The sequence below is a fragment of the Triticum urartu genome, chromosome 1 (genome assembly GCF_003073215.2).
Source record: "Triticum urartu cultivar G1812 chromosome 1, Tu2.1, whole genome shotgun sequence".
In the NCBI taxonomy this organism is placed as follows: Eukaryota; Viridiplantae; Streptophyta; class Magnoliopsida; order Poales; family Poaceae; genus Triticum; species Triticum urartu.
Window position 1 is genome coordinate 511,037,661 of NC_053022.1, and position 27,542 is coordinate 511,065,202.

Sequence of the window (27,542 nt, forward strand, 5' to 3'; positions counted from 1 at the left end):
GGGGTTCCATCTGCTGCTGCTGCTGCTGCCATGGGGACCGAGGGTGGGGCTTCCACTGATGATCACGAGGACTTTGGGCCCTCTAGTACAGAACCGTCGTGGGCACAGAAGCTTAAACGCAAGATGAAGAAGCTTTTCTGCATGGAGTCTCATGGTCAGTACATGACTCATGTGGCGGAGAAGCATGCCATGATGCGCCACAAGGAGCTCATGCGTCAGATGGGAGCAACAGTTGCCAGTGGTTCTGAGGGTCAGATCACTGAAGAGGAGGAATGGATTCATCAGTAGTGCCGCTGGGGTGCCTGGCACCACCGCCTCGTCCTCAGCCTCTTTGGAGAGATTCTCTCTCTCTCTCTCTTCTGTGTCCCAGCGGTAGTACCGCACTACCAGCGGTAGTACGGCCGAAGGGTCACAAGCGGCAGTTCCGCTCCACAGCGGTAGTACCGCCCGTGACCCCGCTGCCGTAGTACCGCTGGGCTATCTGGCTCCTACCGCCTCGACTCGAGGGGTCTTTTTCCCGTGTCGGGTTTTGCGGCACTAGTTGCGGTTGTAGAGGCGGTAGTACCGTTTCAGGAGCGGTAGTACCGCTCCTACCACCGCGGTAGTACCGCGTTGGGTCCTATTCCATACTAGTCTCCTCTGCGCGGCAGTGCCGCTGGCTGGTGCGGCAGTACCGCTGACCTAGCGGTAGTACCGCCCCCTCTTAGCGGTAGTACCACCCTGTGCGGGGCTGGTTGGTGAGGGGCAACGGTTGGATTGTTGCCCCTACTATAAAAGGGGGTCCTCTTCTTCCCTTTGACCTACCTCTTCCTTCTCAAGCTCCATTAAATGCTCCAAGCTCCATTTTTGCCCGATCTATCTCTCTAGCCAATCAAACTTGTTGATTTGCTCGGGAGTGGTTGAGAAGGCCCCGATCTACACTTCCACCAAGGGATTTTTGATTCCCCCACTCATCCCTAGCAGATCTTGTTACTCTTGGGTGTTTGAGCACCCTAGACGGTTGAGGTCACCACGGAGCCATAGTCCATTGTGGTGAAGCTTCGTGGTTTTTTTGGGAGCCTCCGATTAAGTTGTGGAGATTGCCCCAACCTTGTTTGTAAAGGTTCGGTCGCCGCCTTCAAGGGCACCAATAGTGGAATCACGGCATCTCGCATTGTGTGAGGGCGTGAGGAGAATACGGTGGCCCTAGTGGCTTCTTGGGGAGCATTGTGCCTCCACACCACTCTAACGGAGACGTACTTCCCCTCAAAAGGAAGGAACTTCGGTAAGACATCCTCGTCTTCACCGGATCCACTCTTGGTTATCTCTTACCTTTACTTGTGCAAGCTCTTTAGTGTTACTTCTCTTGCTTGCTTGTATGCTTGTTGTTATTGCATCATATAGGTTGCTCACCTAGTTGCACATCTAGACAACCTACTTTGATGCAAAGTTTAATTTGGTAAAGAAAAGTAAAAAATTGGTAGTTGCCTATTCACCCCCCTCTAGTCAACCATATCGATCCTTTAAGTGGGCAGGCCAGTGAGCTCAATGATATCAAAGGCTTTGGCTTCGTGATGAACATTTCCTGTCATCACTCAAGGACCCAAGTCTTCGGATCCCTGTTGTAGCCACAAATATGAAGAGTGGTATAGAATTGGAGCAGAAATTCTTCGTTCCAGTGCTCCTTGTCAGTGACGAACTGCAACAAGCCAGATTTTCTGAAGCAATCCAGCGCTTCTTCCAAACAGGGCAGACCAGTTATGGCTTTAGTGTCAAGACACATATGGGGAAAATGCGACCTTGATTGTACAAGATGCATGAGTAATAACTGCGCTGCTGATAGCTCTAGAAACGATCAGAAGATATTCTTGCCTTATAGTAGGGGTTCTTGGCGCTATTGAAGAAGGTGTTGTGTGCTTTGAAGTCATTGATATTGAATGATCCGGGTGCAGATGCAGTGCCTGGAAACCTAGGCAGCCTTGGCATTGGCTTCTGAACCTGAGGCCTGCGCTCGACGTGATAGTCAAATTGGGGACCAGCAGCAGGTGGAGGAACAAGAAGAGGCCATTTGACAGTGATGAGCTGACCATAGTTGTATGCTTGCTCAATAGTATGTGGCCTTGGTGGCGGAACAGGAGCAGTGGCATCAACAGAGGCGTCAGGCTGCACATCTGTTGCAGGTGCATCAATGGCTTCATTGGCTTCTGGCACAGTGTTAGGTGCAGGCTCCACACTGTCTTCAGCCATGACCACGTCATTGGCTTCAGTGGTGTTAGTGGTGGCAGCCTCAGGATTCTCAGCCTCCACTTGAGGAGCTGGAGGGTCGGGCACTAACACGTTCACTTCAGGAACAGCTTCTTCAATGATGGGGGGAGTAGGGACACGTTCTTGTGCTTGTTTTTCTTCGGCTGATGCAGCCAGATTGTCTTCAGCAACTTTAGCTTCAGACTCGGAGACGTTCATAGTAGGAGTGGCTTCTGGGAACACTTGATGTGCAACAGATTGGTGGTGCACTTCTCCTTCTGGAGCACTCGTAAGAGGGACTTGGGTCCTTGGACCTTTGCGAAGCCTACGTAATGCTGGCGACGCCTGTGAAGATGGAGTTGGATGGGCCTCAAAGTCATCTTCTTCTTCTTGCATTGGTGGTGTGACTTGTTGTTGGGGAGTACTAGGGGTTTCTTGTTGTTGTGGGTGATCAGCCCATGATGCATCCTGAGCAATTGGCGTTAGAGCACGACCAATGCTGATGAGTTCGCTGTTCATGAGAACAGGCGATGATACCAAGTTGTGCTCGATCTGAGGAAGAACTACATCATCTTCAACATTGTCATGGTGACCAATGTCTTCAGCAGCGGTGGGGTCAACTGCTGGAAAGTTTTCAGCTTCAGGAGCCTCTGTGGAAGCAGTCTCATGAACTATCATCCATCGTTCTTGATGCGAAGAGTTAGGACGAGCAACCGAGATGGGCTCGACAACAAGGGGCTCTATGGGAGCAGCCCGATCTATCTTGGTTTTGTGCTTCTTCTTGGAGGGAGCGACATCAGAAGCGTCAGGATTTTTCCTCTTTCTGGCTTCAGCCTCGGCAGCCCTTGTCTTCTTCAGTTCTGAAGCGGTGGAAGTGACCTTTGGCTTCGAGCCGGACATGCTGCTTGGGAAGACAATGCGAGGTTCTTCCTGCCTTGAAGGTGTAGATCTATCAGTCGATGGCTTCTTCTTCTTCTTTGCAGCCATTCTGGGGTCGATGCCAGGACACCCAAGAGCCTTGCGCTTTTCAGCTTCATTGTAGGCTTGCACGCACTTGTCAGCCAGACTCTTCATGCGCTCATGAGAACCTTTAGCTTCTTCTCGTTTCTTGAGAAAGGCTTCCTTGAGCTCGTGCAACATAACCTTGAAGTTTTTGACATCTTGCACGCTGAGCTTTTCCATGTGCTTCTTGAACTGAGCTTTCTCATAGTCGATGTTTTGCTTCAGTTCAACGATGCGCTGAGCTAGAGCTAGCTCAGAAGCAATGGCGCCAGTGAAAGAGACGCTGAGACCAATTGGAAGTTGCAGATCATCAAAGATGAGATTGGGGGTTTCAAACTGCTCATCAATGAAGTTGTGGAGGATTGCCACGTTAAAGAGAGGAAAATCATTGAAGATTTATGCTTCTTCCTTGCTCTTAATCAGTTGCTCAAGAGCGTCATCTGCAAGATCTTCATCACTGGACAGATCAATGTGTTCGTCTCGCAGAATGGAAGCAGGGGTCAATGCCTGATCAGTATTCTTTTTCATCTCCGTCTTCTTGGAGATATGTGATAGATCTTCAGACTACACACTGTCTTCAGGAGGTGCAGTAGCCAGTGGCTTCACACGTGAAGCTTTTGGAGGAGCAGCTGACTTTGAAGCTCTAGCCTTCTTTTGCTTCTGCGGCTTTGGAGCAGGAGCTGGGGCTTCATCAGTGTCGGCATCATCATCAGAATGATCTACTTTTGCACCTTGAATAGAAATGTGAGTGATAAGGCCATCAAGGTTGTAGAACGGTCCGATGATATTGGGTTCAGCATCGCGTGTGCCGTCAGCCTAGGGAGCAGAAGGACCGGGGTTGAAGTCTAGTCCCAATGACTTCTTGTTTTCCTTGGCCGATGCCTTTGCGTGGTGGAAGGTGCGCTTGAAGAGATTATCGTCACGACACTAGAGCAGTGATGATGGGTCGGCATTGTCAGGCTGTGGTCCACGGACCATACAGGGATAGAAACCCTGAGCAATGGCTTCAGCTCTGGTCTTGGGTTGAAGGTTTCGGAAGAGAATGTCACCCCAAGGACTCTTGAGGGCATTCTTCTCAACATACTCCTGGGTCACAAACTTGTATTTAAACCATTGTTCGGCCCAATATCTTCGAATCCATTGGATTCGTGTCTTGCGCCGATTGTAATCCTCTTCTGGATCTGTCTTGTACAGCTCTGAGAGGTCATTAGGCAGATCTCTTGATGTTCCCCCTCGACGCTGTCTACCACCCTTCCTTGTTGATTTCTCTATAGCCATGAACTTCAAACTGAATGGCGTCAACACGTTCAAAGGCTTCAAAGGCTTCCGCTTGCTGGTCAAACAGGAACTGGCTTCGGGAGAGTTAATGTGATGCTGTAAGAATTCTGCAAACGAATGCAGACTATGAGAACCAAGGGATTCTCCCACGGACATGTACCTGTGATAGCATTAGAGATGCGAGGGAAGGGGAGAGGTCATATGCATTCTCAGAAGATTTTGAAGATAAATCAGTTTGAAGACATTGACCTCATGGTGCGAAGACATTCACTTATGTGTTTGGAGTTGGTTCCAGATTTGTACGAATCCAGGAATAGGTACAAGTGAGGAATCTAACTCGTTATGAAGCTTAACTGAATATACTAGGCATTATATGAGATGCAGACAGGATAGATCTAGTATTGAGTAGGCAGAAACCACTTTTAGTAAACAGGATGAATTTCTCAGGATCAAAAAGATGGTAAAAAGAGAGTTTTATTTACCACACAATGAACTGCTAGATGGGAAGAGTAGGAGACCGAGCAGTTCAATCCACCGTGCCCTAACTTGGCGACGGAGGACACCTACGGCGGCGGCAGAGAGGACGAAGACCTCGGCCGGCGTGAGGACGGCGTCGGTAAAGTTGCGGCAGCTAAGCGCTTTGTCGCCGGCGTCGTCGAAAACTAGCGGTGGCGCTAGGGTTTTGACGAGGTGGAGAGGTGGAAGAAGGTTTTCTTGACCGCATGGGACATGTATTTATAGGGAAGTATGCGACGCAGCGTAATTACGCAGGTGCCCCTGGCGGTTCATATCTGAGAGACACGTGGCAAGCATGCAACATACTCGGAGTTGTCCCACGTTCCCACGCCCGCCCGAAATGTTGGATGGTCATTCCGGCTTCTCCGGATTTCAGGCAATAAGGATAGAGCATTTAAAACAGACTTAATGTTTTTCTCTGTATCTTCTGCTGACAAGGACGCAGAGAAGACATTCGACAGTTTCAATAGAATGCATATGATTTTGGACAGATAGAGTTTGAGATAGAAAGCATAGAGAGATTAGGGTCCGATCACATTCACTTAGTTCAAAAGATTCAACAAGGAAGACGTAGCTATAAGTGAATGCTATAGAGGACAGAACACTAATATGTATATTTCAGAAGACAATCAAATCAACATAGTGAAGATAATCATGAAGACAAGTTGAAATTGAAGACAATCCAAATGTGAAGACATAGCTAATGTAACGCCACGAGTAAAACACTTCAAACAGAAGAATTTGGTGGTGGCGTTACCCACCGTATAGGAAGTATTAGACCCAGACATGGCGCACAATTATCGTGGCGCTCTGAAGTCAAGTTCCACGTTAATGTATTCACACTCAGAATGTAAGTCTTCATTGATTGAAGATATACTTTACTTCGTGTGTTGCACATCTATGTCATCAACATGCTTAAGTGTTTGGATGTGTGCCTGATCACAGGACATTTGAGGATTCCAAGATATTTAGCTCACACCGTAACTTGCAAAACCTCTTCTCATCCAAGGGCTTGGTGAAGATATCTGCCAGTTGCTCTTCAGTGTTGACGTGTATGATATCAATATCTTCCTTCATAACATGATCTCTGAGAAAGTGATGACGAATTTCAATGTGCTTTGTCTTCGAGTGCTAAACTAGGTTGTTGGCAATCTTGATGGCGCTTTCGTTGTCGAAGTAGAGTGGCACTTGCTTCAGATGAATGCCATAGTCTTTGAGTGTTTGCTTCATCCATAGAAGCTGGGCGCAGCAAGATCCAGCAGCAATGTATTGAGATTCAACAGTGGAGAGAGATACACAGTTCTGCTTCTTTGAAGACCAACATACAAGTGATCGTCCCAGAAAATGACATGTGCCTGATGTAGACTTGTGATCCACCTTGTCACCAACATAATCAGCATCTGAGAATCCAACTAGATCAAACTCTGAGCCCTTTGGATACCATAATCCTAGTGTTGGGGTGTGAGCCAGATATCTGAGAATTCTCTTCACAGCTAAGTGATGCGATTCCTTTGGTGCCGCTTGGAACCGGGCACACATGCAAACACTAAGCATGATATCTGGCCTACATGCACATAAATAAAGCAAGGAACCAATCATGGAGTGGTATACCTTTTGATCGAATTCTTTACCATTGTCATCGGGACCTAGATGATGTTTGGCTGGCATTGGCGTCGTGAAGCCTTTGCAATCTTGCATCCCAAATTTCTTTAGGCAATCTTTGAGGTATTTCTCTTGTGATATAAATATGTCATTGCGTTGCTGACGTATTTGAAGACCTAGGAAGAACTTCAGCTCACCCATCATGGACATCTGATATTGCTCTTGCATCATGTATCCAAACTCGTCAGTGTATTTCTGATTGGTGCAGCCGAAGATAATGTCATCCACATATATTTGGCACACAAATAGTTCACCATCTTATGTCTTCGTGAAGAGAGTGGGGTTGAGGGAACCAGGTTTGAAGCCTTTGTTCTTCAGGAAGTCTTTGAGTGTGTCATACCAAGCCCGAGGGGGTTGTTTGAGACCATACAGTGCCTTTTTGAGTTTGTACACCATGTCAGGATATTTTGGATCTTCAAAGCCAGGTGGTTGTGCAACATACATTTCTTCTTCAATCTTGCCATTGAGAAAAGCGCTCTTCACATCCATTTGATGTAGAAGAATGTTATGATGATTTGCATAGGCCAGCAGTATGCGTATGGCTTCAAGCCTAGCCACAGGAGCAAATGTTTCATCGAAGTCAATCCCTTCAACTTGAGTGTATCCTTGAGCAACGAGACGAGCTTTGTTTTTGACAACTTGACCATGCTCATCTTGTTTGTTGCGATATATCCATTTAGTGCCTATTATATTGTGCTTACGAGGATCAGGACGCTTATCCAGTTCCCATACATTATTCAGCTCAAACTGTTGAAGCTCTTCTTGCATAGCTTGAATCCATTCAGGTTCCATGAAGGCTTCATCAACTTTCTTAGGTTCAGATATCGAGACGAATGCGAAGTGCCCACAAAAATTTGCTAGCTGTGTTGCCCTTGAACGAGTGAGTGGACCTGGTGCATTGATGCTATCAATTATTCTCTCAATCTATACTTCATTTGCAACACGTGGATGTACAGGACGAAGATTTTGCTCTTGCTGATCATTGTCATCGTTAGAAGGATTGTCTTCAGGCTGAGCGTTGTCTTCAGGTTGATCAGGTGCGGAGATGATAAGTTCCTCTTCAGGTTGAGCTTCAGATGGTATGATTTCTCCAGTTCCCATAAGTTTGATTGATTCACTGGATGGAACTTCATCTAGCACATTTTGCAGGTGCTCTCTTTGCGAGACGTTAGTCTCATCGAACCGCACATCCACTGTTTCAACCACTTTATAGTGAAAGAGGTTGAAGACCCTGTAGGAGTGTGAATCATTTCCATATCCAAGCATAAAACCTTCATGTGATTTTGGTGCAAATTTTGAAGTGTGATGTGAATCCTTGATCCAGCACCTGGCACCAAATACTCTGATGTAACTGACATTTGGCTTCTTGCCAGTAAGGAGCTCATAGGATGTCTTGTTGACAAGCTTGTGAGGATAAACACGGTTGATGATATGGCATGCAGTATCAATGGCTTCAGTCCAGAATTTTCTTGGAGTCTTGTATTCATCAAGCATTGTCCGGGCCATCTCAATGAGTGTTCTGTTCTTGCGTTCCACGACGCCATTCTGCTACGGCGTGTACGGAGCTAAGAATTCATGTGTGATGCCCAAAGTATCAAGATATGTATCTAGGCCAGTGTTCTTGAATTCAGTGTCATTGTCACTTCTGATGTGTTTTATCTTGACGCCATAATTGTTCATGGCTCGATTGGCGAAGCGTTTGAAGACATTCTGCACTTCAGTCTTGTAGAGGATTATATGCACCCAAGTATATCTTGAATAATCATCAACAATGACAAACCCATAGAGACAAGCAGTAGTAGTAAGAGTTGAGTAATGGGTGGGACCGAAAAGGTCCATGTGGAGCAGTTCGAAGGGTTGAGTCGTTGTCTTGATTATATTCGAGGGATGCTTGGCCCTCGTCATCTTTCCTGCTTCAGATGCACCACATAAGTGATCCTTCTTGAACTTGACGCTCTCGATGCCTATGACATGCTTCTTTCTTGCAAGAGTGTGCAAGTTCCTCATGCCAGCATGCCCTAGCCTTCGATGCCAGAGCCAGCATTCTGAAGCTTTTGCTAGAAGACATACGGCAAGTGGTGGTCCTGCTGAGAAATCTACCATGTACAAATCATCTTCCCGATACCCTTCAAAAACTAGAGACTTGTCAGATTCCATTAGAACAAGGCAAGAATATTTTCCAAACATCACAATCATGTTTAAATCGCAAAGCATTGAGACAGACATTAAGTTGAAACCAAGGGATTCAACAAGCAAGACTTTATCCATGTGTTGATCCCTTGAGATTGCAACTCTACCTAGACCCAATACCTTACTTTTACCAGTGTCAGCAAATGTGATGTGACTTTTGTCAGATGGACGTAAGGTTGAGTCCATAAGAAGACTTCGCTTGCCAGTCATGTGATTAGTACACCCACTATCAATAATCCATTCTGAAGCAGCTGGTGTCGTACCCTATAGTGCAGTTAGGGGGATAGGCTTCATGAAGAGAATTGTGAAGCATAAACATTTGACGAGAAAGTGGATTATGAAAGCTTAGATCAAGGTTAGGACTGATAGGACAAGTAGCAAGCGACTCAGGAACAAAATACATAATAAGACCATTTGGGCATTTGATCTTGCGCCCTACAAGATGTTTAAGGTCCCCAGCAATAGCCTCAGACGATTTTGGTTTTCGGCTGGAGACCTTTCCCTGCAAAAGAGAGTTAAGCTTTCTTAGCCACCCACATCTTCAAGGATGGCTTAGAAGCAATAAGTCTAAGTGCAGCATCTGAGAACTTTGGCTTTGGAGCCTTAGCAAAAAGTCTTGCAGGAGGATAATAGTACTCGTAAGAATAAGTAGAGTAGTTCTTGGTCTTATGAACATGGCGATTTGATGAAACACGCTCATGTTCATAGGCCTGAGTAACGTTTCCCTGCAAAACATTTGCGTTAGTGCGACTCAGGCGAGTCCTCTGTCTGTATGAAGCCTTTGGACCGTATGAAGCCTGTGGTCTGGGGTTTGTCCTCTTCATGTGTGGTGTCATGATGACATTCACAGGAAGATTCTCCAAACATCTTTTCGGCACCCAGACTTTCTTCATAGGCGGCCCATTCGTGCAGTTAGTACCAATATACCTGGCAAACACTTCACCATTCTGATTCTTAAACAGTTTATAGTTTGCATCAAAGGATTCATCAATAACAATGGGATTAGCACAAGTGAAGCCAGATAGGGTGGATGGATCCGCCGAAGGTTCCTTTGCAGCAACCCATGTGGTTTTGGGGTACTGCTCAGGTTTCCAGTAAGAGCCATCGACATTCATTTTCCTTTTGAACCCAACACCCTCTTTCCTAGGGTTTCGGTTCAGGATCTGCCTTTTGAGGACATCACATAGTGTCTGATGCCCTTTGAGACTTTTGAACATCCCTGTTTCAAGCAATGTCTTCAACCTAGCATTCTCATTAGCAATAGCAGTGGCATCCTCAGCAGAGGGGTTAGTTACCACATCAGCAGTTGAAGATATTGCAACAGTAGCAGCAGTAGAACATTCAACAACAGAAGTAGCATTATCACGCTAATTGCATTTAAGACATGGTGGTTCAAATCCTTCCTGAGCGGAACTGATCTGTTTGGCGCGAAGTGACTCGTTTTCCTTTTGAAGATCTTCATGAGCCGCTCTCAATTTCTCAAGATCTTGCTTCCTTTGAAGATAATCATAGGAAAGCTTTTCATGAGTTGTTGAGAGCGTTTCATGACGACTTTCAAGTTCCTCATACTTAACATGAAGATTTTTTATGTCTTCAATTAAGAACAGAGATCGGGTCATTTCAGCGTCTAACAGGTCATCGCTTTTGTCTAATAGTTTTGAATATGTTCCATAGCTTTCTGTTGTTCAGTTGCAATTTTAGCAAGTGTTTTGTAGCTGGGTTTGGAACCACAATCAAAGTCATCTTCACATGATGTTTGATAGTGAGTGGCGCGTGAGTTTACCTTGGCACCGCGTGCCATGAAGCAGTAGGTGGGAGTGGAGTTGTCCTTGTCATTAGCATCGGCGTTGGTGACAGAGTCATTGTCTTCAGTGTTGAAGATGGACTTGGCAACGTAGGCTGTAGCCAGACTTGCCACGCCAGAATCGGACTCCTCCTCAAACTCCACGTCCGCCTCCTCAGAAGCGGACTCCTCCTCTGAATCCATTTCCTTGCCAACAAACGCACGAGCCTTGCCAGATGAGCTCTTCTTGTGTGATGAAGACTTTGAGGAAGATTTGGAAGAAGACTTTGAGTATTTCTTCTTCTTCTTGTCGTCAGAATCATACTCCTCGCTCTTCTTTTTCTTCTTGTTCTCATTGTCCCACTGCGGACACTCAGAGATGTAGTGGCCAGGTTTCTTGTACTTGTGGCATGTTCTCTTCTTGTAGTCATGAGCAGAAACTTCATCATTCCTTGAGCTTGATCGTGAGGACTTTCTGAAGCCTTTCTTCTTGGTGAATTTTTGGAACTTCTTCACAAGCATAGTAAGCTCCTTTCCAATGTCTTCAGGATCATTAGAACTGCTGTCAGATTCTTCTTCAGATGAGGAGACAGCTTTTGCCTTCAAGGCACAAGTTCGCCCATAGTTGGGACCATAGATGTCTCTTTTCTCAGAAAGCTAAAAGTCATGTGTGTTGAGCCTCTCAAGTATGTCAGACGGATCGAGTGTCTTGAAGTCAGGACGTTCTTGAATCATCAGGGCAAGGGTGTCAAACGAGCTGTCAAGTGATCTCAGGAGTGTCTTGACGACTTCATGCTTGGTGATCTCAGTAGCGCCGAGGGATTGAAGCTCATTTGTGATGTCAGTGAGTCGATCAAACGTGAGCTGGACATTCTCATTGTCATTTCTCTTGAAGCGGTTGAAGAGGTTGCGAAGGACACTGATTCTCTGATCTCTCTGGGTTGAGACGCCTTTGTTCACCTTGGAGAGCCAGTCCCAGACTAGCTTAGATGTTTCCAAAGCACTCACACGGCCATACTGTCCTTTGGTCAGATGACCACAGATGATGTTCTTGGCAGTGGAGTCCAGTTGAACGAACTTCTTGACATCAGCAACGGTGACACCTTCACCAGCCTTGGGAACGCCATTCTTGACGACATACCATAGGTTAACATCAATGGCTTCAAGATGCATGCACATCTTATTCTTCCAGTAGGGATATTCAATTCCATCGAAGATTGGGCACGCAGCGGAGACTTTGATTATCCCTGCAGTCGACATAGCTAAAACTCCAGGTGGTTAAACCGAATCACACAGAACAAGGGAGTACCTTGCTCTGATACCAATTGAAAGTGCTAGTGATCGACTAGAGAGGGGGGGTGAATAGGCGATTTTTAAGAAAGTCTTCAAATCATGGAAGTTTCGAAGACAAACGATATAAATAAACCTATTACCATGCAGCGGAAGGTAGACTACACTAAGCAAGCCATAGTCAAATATTCAATGAAGTGAAAGCACAATGACTAATAGCAGCTAGGCAATTTAGATCAGATAGGAAGATAGTGTGAAGCCAATCAGAACAAGCAGTCACTCAGTGAAGACAAAAGATAATGCAATCATACAATGACTTCACCAGGGCCAACCGTAAGTAAAGGAGAGGGAAGGATGAAACTAGTGACTCGTTGAAGACAATGATTTGTTGGACCAGTTCTAGTTGCCGTGACAACTGTACGTCTGGTTAGGGAGGCTGAGATTCAACTCAGAAGACCGCGTCTTCACGTTATTCCCCTTGAGCTAAGGACACCCAGTCCTCGCCCAATCACTCTGGTAAGTCTTCAAGGTAGACTCCCAAACCTTCACAGACTTCGTTCACCGGCGATCCACAATGACTCTTGGATGCTCAGAATGCGACGCCTCACCGGCTGGAGCATTCATAGTCCTCAAGTGTAATAAGTCTTCAGATCACACAGACAGGAAGACTTCAGTGATGCCTAACACTCTTTGGCTCTGGGTGGTTAGGGCTTTTATCCTCGCAAGGAATTATCTCTCAAAGGCTTCGAGGTGGGTTGCTCTCAAACGACAAAAGCCGTACACTAACTCCGAGCAGCCAACCGTTTATGGTTGTAGGGGGTGGGCTATTTATAGCCACTAGGCAACCCGACCTGATTTGTCCGAAATGACCCTTGGTCACTAAGGAACTGACACGTGTTCCAACGGTCAGATTTCAAACACACACGGCAACTTTACTTGGGCTACAAGCAAAGCTGACTTATCCAACTCTGGATAAGATTTGCTCTCATTGTCTTCACTCAAAGACAGGATTTTGGTTAAGCATCACTACAGTCATTCTGACTGGTTCTCTTGGACCCCACTTAACAGTACGTTGGTTCCTATGACTCAACAAAGAAGAAAAAGAACAACGAAACATCTAAGTCTTCGCACTCCAGAGTCTTCACATAATGTCTTCTCTTGTCATAGTCTTCAATGTGAATGTCTTCACATACCACCTTGGACTTCAATGTCTTCATACATTTTTAGGGGTCATCTCTGGTAGGAAAACCGAATAATTGCGGGACTACTACCTGTGTTATCCTGCACTTCTCACAAAAACATTAGTCCCTCAACCAGGTTTGTCGTCAATACTCCAAAACCAACTAGGGGTGGCACTAGATGCACTTACAAAGACGATACCAGTATCAAGGGGAAGAGAGATCTGATAGCGGAATAGGAAAACAAATTTCTGGGAGAGTCAAGAGGGAGGAGGAAGAAGAAGTGCGGGAGGGTGAGAAAAGTGATCCGACAGTTTCACATTGTTGAGTAACATGATTGTATTAGGAAAGACACATGGAACGGAACGAGGAGCGAGTTTATGAGGTGTGGTGGCGGTGATGTTAGGGTAGCAACGACAACCTCATCATTCGCCATCTCCTTTCCTCCCATGGCACTGAGTTTCGTCTCACGTGTCCATATACCTCTCAGCAGAACGGCCGTGCCGAGCGCATCCACCGCACCCTCGAAGAGTGTGTGCGTACCCTTCTTTTCCATGCATACATGCCCTCCCGCTTCTGGCCCAGCATGCGAGGAAACCTGCATCGCCGCAACCCAGCGGCTTCGTGCCATGCGACGGCCAATCATAGTCGTTGCTCGCGCGCCGGCCTGCCCATCGATCCACGTCACCCGCCTCCGCCGTGTCTGCATGGCGGCCCGGCGGTCTACCTCGCTGGCCTCGTCCTCGGCTGCGTCAGGACGGCTACGTCAGGCTCGTCGGCTGCCTCAACTCAGGCGCCGCTGCTCCGTTGGTCGCTCGGGCCTTGCTGCCCGGTCGCCGGCGCTGCTTTGGCAGCCTGGGTACTAGTGCTGACAAGCTCGCTCGCACGACATCTCAAGCCATCCGTCATCGCTAGCCTCATCTCCGACTCTGCTGCCACCCAACCTCCACCGAGTGGCGTCCCCGACCTCGCGCGTGATCGGCTTGATCACCCGCTCGCCGCCTCATCTACATCGCACGACCGACCTGGCCTGTCGGTTACGCGTGCCTCCGCAGGTCCCGTGAAGATCGTCCTGAGTACCGCGCGCCTCTCCGCTGATCGAGCATCGGGCTGCCGCTGCGTCGCCCTGTCGGGCCGCCGCATCGCCGCCCTGTGGTTCTCCTCGTGGCTGCATCGACTCATGCATCGCCGTTTCGTCGCCCCTTCAATCCGTAGTGCCGCGATATGCGGTCCTCGCCGCCACCCCGAGGCCGTCCCTGCGGCTGCACCAACTCGTGAACCGCTGTTGCGTTGCCCCTTCGGGACGCAGCGTCATGGCCCGCGGTCCCTGCCGCCGCCCCGAGGTCTTCCCGCCGTCACGCCGACCCGCCTGCGGCCGCTGCGTCGCCCCTTTGGGGCTTAGCGCCGCGGCCCGCGGTCCACTCCGCCGTCACCATGCGTCGACCTGTCGTGGTATGCGCCGCGCCGTCTCACTTGGCGGGGGAATGCTATTGGGGATCGTATCAGAAATTTAACATTTTCTACGCATCACCAAGATCAATCTATGGAGTAATCTAGCAACGAGGGGAAGGGGAGTGCATCTACATACCCTTGTAGATCGCTAAGCAGAAGCGTTGCAAGAACACGGATGCGGTAGTCATACTCGTGGCGATTCAGATCGCGGTCGATTCCGATCTAAGCGCCGAACAACGGTGCCTCCGCGTTCAACACACGTGCAGCCCGGTGACGTCTCCCATGCCTTGATCCAGCAAGGAGAGAGGGAGAGGTTGGGAAGACTCCGTCCAGCAGCAGCACGACGGTGTGGTGGTGGTGGAGGAGCGCGGGACTCTAGCAGGGCTTCGCCAAGCACTACGAGAGACGAGGAGGGAGAGAGGTAGGGCTGCGCCAAGAGGGAGATCAAATCATGTGTTGGGCATCCCCCAATACCTCAAGAGTTCCCTCCCTGGGGGGGCGGCAGCCCTAGATGCCATCTAGGGTGGCGGCCAAAGGGGAGAGGAGAGGGGGGCGCCCTAGGGTGGGCCGTAAGGCCCATTTGGACCTAGGGTTTGCCCCCTTCCCACTCTCCATGCGCCTTGGGCCTTGGTGGGGGGGGGGGCGCACCAGCCCACCTGGGGCTGGTCCCCTCCCATAATTGGCCCACACAACCTTCTGGGGATGGTGGCCCCACCTGGTGGATCCCCGGGACCCTCCCGGTGGTGCCGGTACGTTACCGATAGCACCCGAAACTTTTCCGGTGACCAAAACGGGACTTCCCATATATAAATCTTTACCTCCGGACCATTTCGGAACTCCTCGTGATGTCTGGGATCTCATCCGGGACTCCGAACAACATTCGGTAACCGCGTACATACTTTCCCTATAACCCTAGCGTCATCGAACCTTAAGTGTGTAGGCCCTACGGGCTCGGGAGTCATGCAGACATGGCCGAGACAACTCTCCGGTCAATAACCAACAGCGGGATCTGGATACCCATGTTGGCTACCACATGCTCCACATGCGGGCCCAGAGATACCACTCCGTTACACGGAGTGACAAATCCCAGTCTCGATTCGTGCCAACCCAACAGGCACTTTCGGGGAGATACCCGTAGTGCACCTTTATAGCCACCCAGTTACGTTGTGACGTTTGGTACACCCAAAGCATTCCTACGGTATCCGGGAGTTGCACAATCTCATGGTCTAAGGAAATGATACTTGACATTAGAAAAGCTTTAGCATACGAACTACACGATCTTGTGCTAGGCTTAGGATTGGGTCTTGTCCATCACATCATTCTCCTAATGATGTGATCCCGTTATCAATGACATCCAATGTCCATGGTCAGGAAACCGACCATCTATTGATCAACGAGCTAGTCAACTAGAGGCTTACTAGGGACATGTTGTGGTCTATGTATTCACACATGTATTACGGTTTCCGGTTAATACAATTATAGCATGAACAATAGACAATTATCATGAACAAGGAAATACAATAATAACCATTTTATTATTGCCTCTAGGGCATATTTCCAACAGTCTCCCACTTGCACTAGAGTCAATAATCTAGTTCACATCACTATGTGATTGCAATGAATCCAACACCCATGGGGTTTGTTCATATCTTGCTTGTGAGAGAGGTTTATTAGTCAATGAGTCTGAACCTTTCAGATCCATGTGTGCTTTACAAATCTCTATGTCATCTTGTAGATGCAGCTACCACGCGCTACTTGGAGCTATTCCAAATAACTGTTCTACTATACGAATCCGGTTTACTACTCAGAGTCATCCGGATTAGTGTCAAAGTTTGCATCGACGTAACCCTTTACGACGAACTCTTTTACCACCTCCATAATCGAGAAAATTCCTTAGTCCACTAGTTACTAAGGATAAGTTCGACCGCTGTCATGTGATCCATTCCTGGATCACTCTTGTACCCCTTGACTGACTCATGGCAAGGCACACTTCAGGTGCGGTACACAGCATAGCATACTGTAGAGCCTACGTCTAAAGCATAGGGGACGACCTTCGTCCTTTCTCTCTCTTCTGCCGTGGTCAGGTCTTGAGTCTTACTCAATATTCACACCTTGTAACACAGCTAAGAACTCCTTCTTTGCTGATCTATTTTGAACTCCTTCAAAATCTTGTCACGGTATGTATTCATTCGAAAGTACTATTAAGCGTTTGATCTATCCTTATAGATCTTGATGCTCAATGTTCAAGTAGCTTAATCCAGGTTTTCCATTGAAAAACACTTTTCAAATAACCCTGTATGCTTTCCAGAAATTCTACATCATTTCTGATCAACAATATGTTAACAACATATACTCATCAAAAATTCTATAGTGCTCCCACTCACTTCTTTGGAAATACAAGTTTCTCATAAACTTTGTATAAACCCAAAATCTTTGATCATCTCATCAAAGCGTACATTCCAACTCCGAGATGCTTACTCCAGTCCTTAGAAGGATTGCTGGAGCTTTGCATACTTGTTAGCATCTTTCAGGATTGACAAAACCTTCTGGTTGTATCACATACAACCTTTCCTCAAAAAACGTCGAGGAAACAATGTTTTGACATCCTATCTGCAAGATTTCATAAATAATGCAGTAACTGCTACATAATTCCAACAGACTCTTAGCATCGCTACGAGTGAGAAAGTCTCATCGTAGTCAACTCCTTGAACTTGTCGGAAAACATCTTAACGACAAGTCGAGCTTTCTTAATGGTGACACTTACCATCATTGTTCTTCCTTTTAAAATCCATCTGCACCCAACAGCCTTACGACCATCAAGTGGTTCTTTCAAAGTCTATACTTTCTTTTATACATGGATCCTCTCTCGGATTTTATGGCCTCGAGCCATTCTTCGGAATCTGGGCCCACCATCACTTCTCCATAGCTCGTAGGTTCATTGTTGTCTAGCAACATGACTTCCAAGACAGGATTACGTACCACTCTGAAGTAGTATGCATCCTTGTCGACCTATGAGGTTTGGTAGTGACTTGATCCGAAGTTTCATGATCACTATCATAAGCTTCCACTTCAATTGGTGTAGGTGCCACAGGAACAACTTCCTGTGCCCTGCTACACACTAGTTGAAGTGACGGTTCAATAACCTCATCAAGTCTCCACCATCCTCCCACTCAATTCTTTCGAGAGAAACTTTTCCTCGAGAAAGGACCCGTTTCTAGAAACAATCACTTTTGCTTCCGGATCTGAAATAGGAGGTATACCCAACTATTTTTGGGTATTCTATGAAGATGCATTTATCCGCTTTGGGTTCGAGCTTATCAGCCTGAAACTTTTTCACATAAGCATCGCAGCCCCAAACTTTTAAGAAACGACAGCTTAGGTTTCTCTAAACCATAGTTCATACGGTGTCGTCTCAACGGAATTGTGTGGTGCCCTATTTAAAGTGAGTGCGGTTGTCTCTAATGCCTAACCCATAAACGATAGTGGTAATTCGATAAGAGACATCATGGTATGCACCATATCCAATAGGGTGCAGTTGTGATGTTCGGACACACCATCACACTATGGTGGTCCAGGCGGTATTAGTTGTGAAACAATTTCCACAATGTCTTAATTGTGTGCCAAACTCGTAACTCAGATATTCATCTCTATGATCATATCATAGACATTTTATCATCTTGTCACGACGATCTTCAACTTCACTCTGAAATTACTTGAAACCTTTCAATAATTCAGACTTGTGTTTCATCAAGTAAATATACTCAGCATCTACTCAAATCATCTGTGAAGTAAGAACATAACGATATCCACTGCGTGCCTCAGCACTCATTGGACTGCACACATCAAAATGTATTACTTCCAACAAGTTGCTTTCTTGTTCCATCTTACTGAAAACGAGGTCTTTCAGTCATCTTGCCCATGTGGTATGATTTGCATGTCTCAAGTGATTCAAAATCAAGTGAGTCCAAACGATCCATCTGTATGGAGTTTCTTCATGCATATCTACCAATAGACATGGTTCGCATGTCTCAATCTTTTCAAAAACGAGTGAGTCCAAAGATCCATCAACGTGGAGCTTCTTCATGCGTTTTACACCAACATGACTCAAATGGCAGTGCCACAAGTACGTGGTACTATCATTACTATCTTATATCTTTTGGCATGAACATGTGTATCACTACGATCGAGATTCAATAAACATTCATTTTAGGTGCAAGACCATTGAAGGTATTATTCAAATAAACAGAGTAACCATTATTCTCCTTAAATGAATAACCATGTGGCGATAAACATAATCCAATCATGTCTATGCTCAACGCAAACACCAAATAACAATTATTTCGGTTTAACACCAATCCCGATGGTAGAGGGAGCGTGCGATGTTTGATCACATCAACCTTGGAAACACTTCCAACACATATCGTCATCTCACCTTTAGCTAGTCTCCGCAGCCTTTTATTTCGAGTTACTAACGCTTAGCAACCGAACCGGTATTTATTACCCTGGTGCTACTAGGAGTACTAGTAAAGTACACAATAATATGACGTATATCCAAAATACTTCTGTCGACCTTGCCAGCCTTCTCATCTACCAAGTATCTAGGGTAGTTCTGCTTCAGTGACCGTTCCCCTCATTATAGAAGCACTTAGTCTCGGGTTTGGTTCAACCTTGGGTTTCTTCACTAGAGCAGCAACTGATTTGCCGTCTCATGAAGTATCCCTTCTTTCCCTTGCCCTTCTTGAAACTAGTGGTTTAACCATCAACAATTGATGCTCCTACTTGATTTCTACTTTCGCGGTGTCAAACATCGCGAGTTGCTCAAGGATCATCATGTCTATCCCTGATATGTTATAGTTCATCACGAAGCTCCAATAGCTTGGTGGCAGTGACTATGGAGAACCATCACTATCTCATCTGGAAGATTAACTCCCACTCGATTCAAGCGATTGCAGTACTCAGACAATCTGAGCACATGCTCAATGATTGAGTTTTTCTCCCTTAGTTTGCAGGCTTAAGAAACTTGTCAGAGGTCTCATACCTCTTGACGTGGGCACTAGTCTGAAATCCAATTTCAGTCTTTGGAACATCTCATATGTTCTGCGACGTTTCAAAAAACGTCTTTGGTGCCACAATTCTAAACCGTTAGTATTATGCACTGAACTATCACGTAGTCATCAAAACGTGTATGTCAGATGTTTCCCAACATCTACAGACGACGCTCGAGGTTCAACGCACTGAGCGGTGCATTAAGGACATAGCCCTTCTGTGCAGCAATGAGGACAATCCTCAGTTCACGGACCTCAGTCCGCATAATTGCTACTGTCAACTCTCAACTAAATTTTCTCTAGGAACATATCTAAAACAGTAGAACCAAAGCGTGAGCTACGACATAATTTGCAAAGACCTTTTGACTATGTTCATGATAATTAAGTTCATCTAATCAAATTATTCAATGAACTCCCACTTAGATAGACATCCCTCTAGTCATCTAAGTGATACATGATCCGAGTCAACTAGGCCGTGTCCGATCATCACGTGAGACGGACTAGTCATCATCGGTGAACATCTTCATGTTGATCGTATCCACTATACGACTCATGTTCGACCTTTCGGTCTTCCGTGTTCCGAGGCCATGTCTGTACATGCTAGGCTCGTCAAGTTAACCTAAGTGTATTGCGTGTGTAAATCTGGCTTACACCCGTTGTATGCGAACGTTAGAACCTATCACACCCGATCATCACGTGGTGCTTCGGAACAACGGACCTTAGCAACGGTGCACAGTTAGGGGGAACACTCTTGATATTTTTGTGCTGAGGGATCATCTTATTTATTACCACAGGAATCCCTGACTACGGTTAGCGGGGCGCGGTCGTGGGAAGAGCGGATCTAACAGGTAGCACACGGTTCATTTATCCAGGTTCGGGCCGCGAGGATGCGTAAAACCCTACTCCTACTTTGGTGGATTATATATCTGTGTTCTTGAGCTAGCTATGGAGCGTGAGGAGCTCCAAAAAGCCGAATCCTTCGTCTGGTCGCCTTGGGCCTCCTTTTATAAAAAAGGGGTTGCCACAATGGCACACAGGAGGTGGAAAGGGTACAGTGATGCGAGGTTATCCCTCGCATTACATGACAAGGCACATTTAATGCGTCTTGCTTAGGTGTCCTTGCTTTATCGGGGACGGGCGAGAAACCTATCTCGTCTGTCGCCGCTCCTTCTTGTGTCGACACGCGCCCTGGCCAGCGACGCCTATGATGCCACGTAGGTAGGCAGGCAGCTGAGGTGGCGTAGTGGTGGGTCTTCATGAAGATCTGCATGCGGCCACGCAGGTGCCTGCCCAGCTGGTTGGGTCGACAGCTGCATGCGAACGACGGTGGAGGTTTAGTCGGCGTGGGACTGATGGTGGCCCTGCGGCTGTCCTCGGTAAGGGCCTTGCCGGGGCCCCAGCAAGGGGCTTGCCGAGGGGCCTGCTGTCATCCCCGGCAAGGCGCTTGCCGGGGGGCCTTGTGGTCTTCCTCGGCTGGGATCCCGCCAAGGGTTGTCGTCTCCTTAGTGCGTATCTGATCTTGAATGTCTTCACAAAGATCTGCATGCCGCCACGGGGATGTCTCCCGAATCCTTGCCCTTTGGGGGCAGTGGACTCAAGGGTTGCTGCTCCGTAGGCGCGGGACGAGTCGCCGCGGCAAGGGTCTTGCCGGGGCTGCTAGAACTGTCTCCCGGCAAGGATCTTGCCGGGGGAGTCCGCTTCGTCCCCTTTGCTCTTCGTGGTCTTGGCCTTGGCGTCGTTCTAGTTCTCTTGAGCTTCGGTCTTACCCTGGCTCACCTCCCTTGCCTTGCTTGGTGTGGTGGTGCCCGTGGCTCAGACTGCCCGTGCACAGTTATAGGGGTACAAAAAAGTGTACCCCTCTTTTTGTACACCGACAGGAGCCCCCGGGCCTGGTCCACACATAAGCGCAACGCGTTGTTGGGCTAGGCCCAAAAACGGTGCGCGGGCAGGCGGGGCGGTTTTTACCGCGGTAAGATTCTTCGCGCGCTGCGCTTCCCACGACTCCGCGCGTGGCGCGCGTGGGGAGGTGCGTGTGACGTGGGCGGCATGCGTGGGGTTGGTTCCCGCGGGCATGCGTCACACCACAGTTAATGTGAAAGGAGGCGGCCCGTGTTTTCCCCCATAAGAAAGGAATAACCGCGGGCGCGCTGCTCACTTTCTCCTCTTTCCTCGTGCCTTTTCCAATCTCAGAGCCGCCGTTTCCTCTCTTCCTTCCTTCCTAAGCTTCCGCCGTCGCCCGCCGTCGTTGCTTCGCCATCCCCCTTCCTCAGCCCTCTAAACTTCTTGGTCACCATGGCGCCCAAATCCGTCAAGGGCAAGGGGGTGGCTAAGGGCGCTGGGACTGTGGAGCCGCCGAGAGCGCGCTGTCGGGGGACCGGACGAAGTCCGCCTTTTTCTTCCCCTCGACGGTTGATGTTCAAGAGCTCCGGGCCTCCTTCAGGCCCCTATGGGGAGTGAAGACGGGGGGAGAGAATTCGGGACACCCGGCGACGCGCGTCATTCCTGCTGCTTGCGCCGATCCTGCTCCAAATCGGTATCCCTTTTTCGTCGATTATCTTTCTTGCGGGTTATGCCCCCCTTTCTCCGATTTCTTCTGCGACATTATGCACACCTTCGGCTTTCGCCTCTTGGATTTTACTCCGAATGCGGTGGCGTGCATGGCTTTCTTTGCGCATCTTTGCGAAGGCTTTGCCGGGGTGCAGCCCAACACGGCGCTCTTCCGCCATTATTTCTTCCCTCGGATCCAGCCGGGAGGTGCCGTCTCTGGTTGCGTCACCTGGATCCCAAGATCCAAGGGGGCGTACCCGGACGGTGCCGTGAAGGAGAGGTGGGAGGAATGGCGTGGCCGGTGGTGCTGGATTGAGGAGGAAGACCCGCCGGAATTCTGCAAGGTCGCCGAGTGCCGCCGGTCCGTGGCAAGCGATTGGAGCGATGTCGACGCCGCCGATGGGAGGCTCACCTGTCGCCACCACCAGGATTCTCCGGCTCACCCAGGCCGGACTCACCCTTGAGATGATCGGGGCGGACTTCATTCGCCGCCGGATCGCCCCGTTGCACAACAAGGGGAGGCCAGCTTGGCTCTTTACGAACCCGGCTGACATTATGCGACTCCGCCCCGGCCTCGATCACAACTTCACAGTGCTGGCGCATGCCCACTTCTGCAGCGGCTTTTCCAGCTTGATGTGGGTCGCGAGGCGAGGTCGAACGGACCGGCAAGGCCGCGAGGGCTGCCGCAAAGGTTGGCAAGGCCATCAAGGGGCCGTTTTTCAAGTTGCCAGCGGGGGTGGTCCCGTTGTGCAACAATTCAAGTCGGCCCGAGATCATCGCCATGATGCCGGATTGTAACATGCACGGCCCTGTCCCGAGCTAGAAGGAGCCGAAGGATGCTGATGTGCAGCAATTCTTTGACACCCTGTCATCTCATCAAAGCATACATTCCAACTCCGAGATGCTTACTCCAGTCCCTAGAAGGATTGCTGGAGCTTTGCATACTTATTAGCATCTTTCAGGATTGACAAAACCTTCCGGTTGTATCACATACAACCTTTCCTCAAGAAAATCGTCGAGGAAACAATGTTTTGACATCCTATCTGCAAGATTTCATAAATAATGCAGTAATCGCTAATATAATTCCAACAGACTCTTGGCATCGCTACGAGTAAGAAAGTCTCATTGTAGTCAACTCCTTGAACTTGTCGGAAAACATCTTAACGACAAGTCGAGCTTTCTTAATGGTGACATTTACCATCATTGTCCGTCTTCCTTTTAAAATCCATCTGTACTCAACAGCCTTACGACCATCGAGCCGTTCTGCCAAAGTCTACACTTTGTTTTCATACATGGATCCTCTCTCGGATTTTATGGCCTCGAGCCATTTATCGGAATCCAGGCCCACCATCGCTTCTCCATAGCTCGTAGGTTCATTGTTGTCTAGCAACATGACTTCCAAGACAGGGTTACGTACCACTCTGAAGTAGTACGCATCCTTGTCATCCCACGAGGTTTGGGAGTGACTTGATCTGAAGTCTCATGATCAATATCATAAGCTTCCACTTCAATTGGTGTAGGTGCCACAGGAACAACTCTTTGTGCCCTGCTATACACTAGTTGAAGAGAGGGTTTAATAACCTCATCAAGTCTCCACCATCCTCCCACTCAATTCTTTCGAGAGAAACTTTTCCTCGAGAAAGGACCCGATTCTAGAAACAATCCCTTATTGCTTTCGGATCTGAGACAGGAAGTATACCCAACTGTTTTGGGTGTCCTATGAAGATGCATTTATCCGCTTTGGGTTCGAGCTTATCAGCCTGAAACTTTTTCACATAAGCATCGCAGCCCCAAACTTTTAAGAAATGACAGCTTAGGTTTCTCTAAACCATAGTTCATATGGTGTCATCTCATCGGAATTACGTGGCGCCCCTTTTAAAGTGAATGTGGTTGTCTCTAATGCCTAACCCATAAACTATTGTGGTAATTCGATAAGAGACATCATGGTATGCATCATATCCAATAGGGTGCAGTTATGATGTTCGGACACACCATCACACTATGGTGTTCCAGGCTGTATCAGTTGTGAAACAATTTCCACAATGTCTTAATTCTGTGCCAAACTCATAATTCAGATATTCATCTCTATGATCATATCATAGATCTTTTATCCTCTTGTCACGACGATCTTTCAACTTCACACTGAAATTACTTGAACCTTTCAATAATTCAGACTCGTGATTCATCAAGTAAACGTACTCAACATCTACTCAAATCATCTGTGAATAAAGAACATAACGATATCCACTACATGCCTCAGCACTCATTGGACTGCACACATCAAAATGTATTACTTCCAACAATTTGCTTTCTAGTTCCATTTTACTGAAACCGAGGCTTTCGGTCATCTTGCCCATGTGGTATGATTTGCATGTCTCAAGTGATTCAAAATCAAGTGAGTACAAAACGGTCCATTTGCATGGAGGTTCTTCATGCATATACACCAATAGACATGGTTCTCATGTCTCAAACTTTTCAAAAATGAGTGAGTCCAAAGATCCATCAACATGGAGCTTCTTCATGCGTTTTATACCGATATGACTTACGTGGCTGTGCCACAAGTAGGTGGTACTATCATTACTATCTTTTGGCATGAACATGTGTATCACTACGATCGAGATTCAATAAACCATTCATTTTAGGAGCAAGACCATTGAAGGTATTATTCAAATAAACAGAGTAACAATTATTCTCCTTAAATGAATAACCGTATTGCGATAGACATAATCCAATCATGTCTATGCTCAACGCAAACACCAATCTCGATGGTAGAAGGAGCGTATGATATTTGATCATATCAATATTGGAAACACTTCCAACACATATCATCAGCTCACCTTTAGCTAGTCTCCGTTTATTCCGTAGCTTTTATTTCGAGTTACTAACACTTAGCAACCGAACCGGTATCTAATACCCTGATGCTACTAGGAGTACTAGTAAAGTACACATCAACACAATGTATATCCAATATACTTCTATCGACCTTGCCAGCCTTCTAATCTACCAAGTATCTAGGGTAATTCTGCTCCAGTGATTGTTCCCCTTATTACAGAAGCACTTAGTCTCGGGTTTGGGTTCAACCTTGGGTTTCTTCACTAGAGCAGCAGCTGAATTGCCGTTTCACGAAGTATCCCTTCTTGCCCTTGCCCTTCTTGAAACTAGCGGTTTCACAAACCATCAACAATTGATGCTCCTTCTTGATTTCTACTTTTGTGGTGTCTAACATCGCGAATATCTCAAGGATCATCATATATGTCCCTGATATATTATAGTTCATCACGAAGCTCTAGCAGCTTGGTGGTAATGACTTCGGAGAAACATCACTATCTCATCTGAAGATTAACTCCCACTTGATTCAAGTGATTGTTGTACTCAGACAATCTGAGCACAAGCTCAACAATTGAGCTTTTCTCCCTTAGTTCGCAGGCTAAGAAAATCGTCGGAGGTCTTATACCTCTTGACGTGGGCACGAGCCTGAAATCCCAATTTCAGCCCTCAAAACATCTCATATGTTTCGTGACGTTTCAAAAAACGTCTGTGGTGCCTCAACTCTAAACCGTTTAACTGAACTATCATGTAGTTATCAAAACGTGTATGTCAGATGTTCGCAACATCCACACACAACGTTCGAGGTTTAGCACACTGAGCGGTGCATTAAGGACATAAGCCTTCTAAGAAGCAATGAGGACAATCCTCAGTTTACGGACCTAGTCCGCATAATTGCTACTATCAACTTTCAACTAATTTTTTCTCTAGGAACATATCTAAACAGTAGAACTAAAGCGTGAGATACGACATAATTTGCAAAATCCTTTTTGACTATGTTCAGGATAATTAAGTTCATCTTATGAACTCCCACTTAGATAGACATCCCTCTAGTCATCTAAGCGATTACATGATCCGAGTGAACTAGGCCGTGTCCGATTAACACGTGAGACGGACTAGTCAACGTCGGTGAACATCATCATGTTGATCGTATCTTCTATACGACTCATGCTCGACCTTTCGGTCTTCTGTGTTCCGAGGCCATGTCTGTACATGCTAGGCTCGTCAAGTTAACCCCAAGTGTTTTTTGCTGTGTAAAACTGTCTTACACCCGTTGTATGTGAACGAAAGGATCTATCACACCCGATTAACACGTGATGCTTCGAAGCGACGAACTGTAGCAACGGTGCACAGTTAGGGGAGAACACTTCTTGAAATTTTAATGAGGGATCATCTTATTTACTACCGTCGTACTAAGTAAATAAGATGTATAAATATGATAAACATCATATGCAATCAAATAATAGTGACATGATATGGCCAATATCATATAGCTCCTTTGATCTCCATCTTGGGGCTCCATGATCATCTTGTCACCGGTATGACACCATGATCTCCATCATCATGATCTCCATCATCGTGTCTTCTTGAAGTTGTCTCGTCATCGACATGCAAGTCGTGATTCCCTTGACAAGAACATGATCAATCTCATACATTACATATAACATTCATCACATCCTTTTGGCCATATCACATCACATAGCATACCCTGCAAAAACAAGTTAGACGTCCTCTAATTGTTGTTTGCATGTTTTACGTGGCTGCTATGGGTTTCTAGCAAGAACGTTTCTTACCTACGCAAAACCACAACGTGATATGCCAATTGCTATTTACCCTTCATAAGGACCCTTTTCATCGAATCCGATCCGACTAAAGTAGGAGAGACAGACACCCGCTAGCCACCTTATGCAACTAGTGCATGTCAGTCGGTGGAACCTGTCTCACGTAAGAGTACGTGTAAGGTTGGTCCGGGCCGCTTCATCCCACGATGCCGCCGAATCAAGATAAGACTAGTAACGGCAAGCATATTGAACAAAATCAACGCCCACAACTACTTTGTGTTCTACTCGTGCACAGAATCTACGCAATAGACCTAGCTCATGATGCCACTGTTGGGGAACGTAGCAGAAATTCAAAATTTTCCTACGTATCACCAAGATCCATCTATGGAGAAACCAGCAACGAGGGGAAGGAGAGTGCATCTACATACCCTTGTAGATCGCTAAGCGGAAGCGTTCAAGTGAACGGGGTTGATGGAGTCGTACTCGTCGTGATTCAAATCACCGATGATCCTAGTGCCGAACGGACGGCACCTCCGCGTTCAACACACGTACAGCCCGGAGACGTCTCCCATGCCTTGATCCAGCAAGGAGGAGGGAGAGGTTGATGGAGATCCAGCAGCACGACGGCATGGTGGAAGTAGCGGGATTCCAACAGGGCTTCGCTAAGCGCTGCGGGAGGAGGAAGATGTGTCACGGGAGGGAGAGGGAGGCGCCAGGCCTTAGATTGGTTTGCTCCTCCTTTTTCCCCACTATATATAGGGCCAAGGGA